We start from the raw sequence: 6224 nt of genomic DNA, 5'->3' as shown, positions 1-6224 counted from the left end.
AATCTAAATTACATTAAAAAATACATAAAAAAAACAAGTGGAGAAAATAGCAGATCTACAAGCTCACTTGCGAGGCGTTGTGAGCTTGTAGATGCGCTATTTTCACTAGTTTGGGTCATAAAATGTCTCTTTTGGGTCAAGACCAAAACCGTTTGGTAAGCAGTGCAGTTAAGGCATATTTTCTGTGAGGTTAGGGTTAGGTTTAGGCATATAACCACGCCCACCTGGGCCAAACACCAAAGAAAGAGGGAGACCCGTGGAGGACAGGCACAGAGAGTCAGGGGTGGACAGATCGTCAAGGAGCACCGGGGGACTTCCTGGTGGGCCGGATCTATCTGTGGACCGGTAGAGGGATGTGTCTTTGTTTGTTTGTTTCAGTGGTGGAAAAAGTACTCAATTTTTTTACTTAAGTAAAAGTATCAATACTGCAATGTAGAAATACTCTGTAAGTCTGGAATTCAAATTTTTCTTGAGTAAAAGCACAAAAGTGTTGGTATCAATATGTACTTAACACATCGAGTGCCGTAAACGGTCCGGACCGTTTTTCATAATCCAAACGAGGAGTGCCATAAACGGTCCGGACCGTTTTTCATAATCCAAACGAGGAGTGCCATAAACGGTCCGGACCGTTTTTCATAATCCAAACGAGGAGTGCCATAAACGGTCCGGACCGTTTTTCATAATCCAAACGAGGAGTGCCATAAACGGTCCAGACCGTTTTTGACCCAATTTTATTTTTATACGTGGGGCCCACGTGGGGCGCTAAAACGAAACTTTGGGATCATCCAAGGAGTTTTTGAGAAGGAGAGGCTGGATGTGGATCCATATCAAAAATCCTTCCGGTCGGCCATTCCAATGTTAACTCCTTGACTAAAAGCTTAATATCTCAATTTCTTTTTAACGTGTTGGAAGCGAGCCGTTTTCGATCGGCGATCACCCTGCAATGGAGGATCGTGTTGGAAATATTATTGTTCCAGGCGTTAGTCGGGACCCTCCGCCGTCTCGCACGCACGCTTGTTTACATGCACTTCCGCGTCGGGGCTTCTACAGCACGAAACACCAACGTAAGTGGATGGAAGAAATGCAGGCACTGAACGTATAATATTTGAATAAACCTCTGGCACCCAATGTGTTAAAGTACCAAAAGTAGAGAGTACTCATTATACAGAATGTCCAGTTTCACAGGTTTTCAAATGTATAAAATGTATACAAATCTTTTGAAAATAGCTGATCTACAAGCTCACAATGCGTCGCGATGCGACGCATTGTGAGCTTGTAGATCGGCTATTTTCAAATGGCCGAAATGTATATAGGGCTTAAGTGGTTAATGTATGTTTTGTAATAATAATAAAAATCTACCAAGTAACTAGTAACTAGTAGTAATATTTGCCACTGAGATGTAGTGGAGTAGAAGTAAAAGTAATGACATTTTTAAATACTCCAGTAAAGAAGAAATTCCTCAAATTTGTACTTAAAGGGCAAGACCACTTTGGTAGAGGTTTGGGTTGTGTAGTTACCTTGCCATGATGTAACTCCAAAGGTGGGCAAGAAATAAAAAAATAATTGCTCCATGATTAGAAATTGATAATTCAAAATATGCTCCTCATTGACTTACATTGTACGGTAAAACTGCTCTCAAAGTCACTCTTTTAGCACAAAAACGAACGGAAACAAAGTTGATTCAGACAATATAGAACATCACCAAACCCAGTACTGTTTTTTTTTTAAATAAAAATGTCAACTTCCTGTTGATTTTGCCATTTTTAATAAGTAGAAAACCCGGACTGGATCGGCGGATCCGGATCCAGATCTTCAAATTGTAAAATCAACAGGAAGTTGACATTTTTATTAAAAAAACAAACAGTACTGGGTTCGGTGATGCTCTATATTGTCTGAATCAGCTATGTTTGGGTTCATTTATGTGCTAAAAGAGTGACTTTGAGAGCTGTTTTACCGTACAATGTAAGTCAATGAGGAGCATATTTTGAATTATCAATTTCTAATCAATGGAGCAATTATTTTTTATTTCTTGCCAACCTTTGGAGTTACATCATGGCAAGGTAAATACACAACCCAAACCTCTACCAAAGTGGTCTTACCCTTTAAGCACAGTACTTGAGTAAATGTGCTTAGTTACTTTCCACCACTGGTTTGTTTGTTTATTTGTTTGCTTGTTTGTTTTTTTGTCCTCAGCTGACTGGCCCAAAGAGTAGAGATAAGTAGACTCACTGGTTTGTCTCTCATACTCAACAACAACCAGTGGTGAGCTGTGGATTTTTGAACTAAGGGTACTGTATTTTATGACGTCACGCGCGCGCACATAGCCACTCAGCTCAGTGCTAGTTGAAATACTGTATTCAACATGTGATTATTAATGTAATCATATGTATTATTATTTTGTTGTATTGTTGCATTGTTAATTTGTTGTTTTTCTTTTTGTTTCAAATTAATTATTTTATTTTCCTTTTAATTTTATATAAAAGCCCTTTACATAGACTCACCCACACATAAGTAGGCCTACTTAAAATAATCAGACAACTTGTCTTTTTGTCTCGTCTCAGAGAACTGGGTCCTCTGCTAAGCGATCCCCTTCACACCTTGCAGTGCAGAGATGTTGTCTGTCATTGTGAGAGGAATGTAACACATTCAATTCAAGTCCGTGTCTTTTCTCGAGTAGCCTAATGTTATGCAAAGCAGCCAGGTAGACGCTATTGAGAACGGCTCGCCACTGACGGCGCGAACCTTGAGAGGCTATTGTTTTTAAACTTTAAGGCGTTAAAGACCGCCGCTGACGGTGCGTGCACGCGTGCCCCCAGCTCCCACAGTGTCAGAACTAAGGGTACGCCGTACCCCGCCGTACCCCCTACAGCTCAACCCTGACAACAACAATAAACATTTCACTTGTTGCTTCAGTCAAATGTAGCCTGTTTCATCACGAAAAATCGTAAGAGTCATTTAATTAACAGTGCACCAAGCCTCTCCCTGTGTTACACCTCATGCAATTACCCATCATATTCTGTGACCTACCACCACTGTAGTGAGTGCGAGCATAGGTCATAGAATCGGATGGGTAACCAAAAGCAGTGTAGCACCGCACCATGGATTTGGGTTTAGGCTACTTTGTATCTACTTCAGGGGTCTTCAACGTTTTCAGGCCAAGGACCCCCTAGCTGAGAGAGAGACGAAGCAGGGACCCCCTCTATATTGTATAAAATTGTGTTTCAGATCATCATTTTTTTTACCTAGTCCCTCGTTGAGAGCTTGTAGATCTGCTATTTTCGGCTAATGTTCCCCTCAGAAAAAGAATTCTAGGGTTCAAGTGGTTAATGTAAAAAAACTAAATCCTATCACACAAAGATTTGGCGGACCCCGTAGCTCTAAGGACCCCCTAGGGGACTCGGACCCCCTGTTGAAGACCCCTGATCTACTTGATTTTATAGGCAAGTTGTGACAACAACCTTGGACTGTATGGCTGCCTGCACAATGCATTAGAGAGTCTGTTAACCCTGTTACTGAATGAATTGATGCTGACATGAAATGTGATGAGCACAAGGGATGGAAACAACATCAAATGACCAACCTTTTATTTCACTTCACGTGTGGAGCAACTAAGGCGTTTAATGGTGGGTAAGTGATATTTTTGGGTTGAAACAAAAAGTTTTTTTTGGGTGGAAAATGTTCAGCCCATTTATCAGCTTCAACGTTATAGCGTTCCAGTTCCAATTTTGTCTGCTCATCTCCTAGTGCAGGGGTCTTCAACGTTTTCAGGCCAAGGACCCCCTAGCTGAGAGAGAGATGAAGCAGTGACCCCCTACTCTATATTGAATAAAATTAATATATATATAATAAAATATAATATAATAAAATTGCGTTTCAGATTAAAGTTTTCTTTTTACTAAAATAATTCTAGGGTTCAAGTGGTTAATGTAAAAAAAAAACCAAATCCTATCACACAAAGATTTGGCGGACCCCCTGTAGTAACTCTGAGGACCCCCTAGGGGTCCTGGACCCCCTGTTGAAGACCCCTGTCTTAGTGCCATCACTTCCAAATTCATTCTGTGCAAGTTATCTCTCCCGATTGGATAAAATAGATATCCTGACCATAGATATCCTGAGCATTTTGTGTTTACTAAAGAGCAGACTCCTGTTACTGAACAAACACTCTAGCAATGAGTACCATCAGACAGTGTTCATTTTATTGACTTAAGACAAAGACTAAGATTGTGATATTTAGTCGACTAAGACTAGACTAAGACTAAACAATTCCAGATGACTAAAATAGAACTAAAACTTAATGGTGTGTTATTCAAAACACTAAGACTAAATCAGAATTTGCTGTCAAAATTAACACTGCTATCAGAAGAGTTTTTTTTTATTGTACCCCACCTTTAAAAGGCAGGGCTGATGGTATATCACAATGAACCATTTGCTTTTGCCCTGGGTTTGAAAACACAAAGCCAATAAAGATGTGTGATGCTTGCTTTTGCAGTAAAAAGACTGTTTCACCCATTGTGTGTGTGTGTGTGTGTGTGTGTGTGTGTGTGTGTGTGTGTGTGTGTGTGTGTGTGTGTGTGTGTGTGTGTGTGTGTGTGTGTGTGTGTGTGTGTGTGTGTGTGCGCGTGCGTGCGTGCGTGCGTGCGTGAGTGCGAGTGTGTGTGTGTGTGTGTGTGCGTGCGTGCGTGTGTGTGTGTGTGTGTGTGTGTGTGTGTGTTTGTGTGTCGGACTGCAATCCATTGTGTGTCAATTAGAACAGTGGTTCTCAAAGTGGGATCCGGGGACCCCCAGGGGGTCCTTCAAGGGGTTCCAGAGGATCCCCAGCAAAATGTGCTAGCGTATAGCATCAACATTGCTTTGACCATTTTAACCCTATATATATACATCTGCATTTTGAAAACAGCTGATTCACAAGCTTGTAGATCTTGATGTTTTCAAAAAGACTTGAGAAATTTGGAAAATATCTACCTATAAAGAAAACGTCACATGGATGCACCTGGGACGTATCATCAGTGTTGTAGCCTGGGGTCATCGGGTGTTTCGGGTCTCGCAACAACATACACCCTCGCCCAGGTGACCCAGCCGGGGTTGATCAAGCCCCGACTTACGTCCCAGTAGCTACCCACGGCCAGTCCTCTAAGGGAAAGACAGGGCCACTCAGTCCGCTTCTCCGGAACTACTCTGCCGGGACTCGGGGAGGCTCTGGCACGTGGAGGGACTAGGCTCTGTGGGTGGCCTCCTGGCGGGGCTCCTCCTTCGTCTCACCAGGTCCAGACCTGAGCGCTGTACCAGATCCGTTGCACCACCCAGATCTAAACATTTCTTTCTGGTGTGATGGTTCCTTGGGCCGTGGTGGTACTGCAAGCTCCACTTGCGGCTTGCAATATACACTTTACAATATAAGCATTTAGCAGACACTCTTCATCAAGAGTGACTTACAGTAAGCAAGGTAGACCCATGTGTCAAATGCATAGAGACAGTGTAATGCCTCAGTAATCAGTCTAAACTGTTTAATATAAACATACAAATAAATCTGTACATTGAAACTATACAAACTATAGGATGCCAGGATAACAAATGAACCTGGCATACATTACATTTTAACCTTTAAGATTGCATTGGTCGTCTATGATAGGTCAAGTGCTACGGGCCAGGGTGGAGTCTGAGGGGGCGAGTCTCCTGATTGAAACATTCTAACAACACAAATATTGTATGGGGGTCCCTGGCACCAAGCATGTTCAGATTGCAACTCAATAGTGGGACCATACTTATATTAAGATGAGGTTGTACGTGTGTGCGAGTGTGTGTGCGTGCATGCATGTCAACACACAGCAGCCAGTTTCCTAGTAGTGTGTAATCAATCAATCAATCCTGTAAAAGTCCTGTAGAACACTGCCCTCTGCTGGCTTTATCCAGTACATGCAGCATGCAGAGAATAAAGATAATAATAATAATCTGTCCGCCCGCCCATGTGCTTATGTTTTCATCATTTTAAATCTCACACACCTCACCACCTACAATGAATAGAGGGTATGCGTGTGACATCATCATCAAACCCGCAAGTTATGCAGGAATGCCTACTAAGTGTCAAAAAAATACTTTCTGGCCTTGACAGCCCATGCATCCAAACAGAAAAGTCATATCTGATGGAATTAAACAACATTAAACAATGTTAAACTCACTTTGCATGTTGCTTTGCCACTCGCTTTTCCACTCGATGTGCCATTCAC

Source organism: Gymnoscopelus microlampas (genome assembly GCF_963454915.1).
Source record: "Gymnoscopelus microlampas genome assembly, chromosome: 9".
NCBI lineage: Eukaryota > Metazoa > Chordata > Actinopteri > Myctophiformes > Myctophidae > Gymnoscopelus > Gymnoscopelus microlampas.
Note: the sequence above shows the minus strand (reverse complement) of the source record.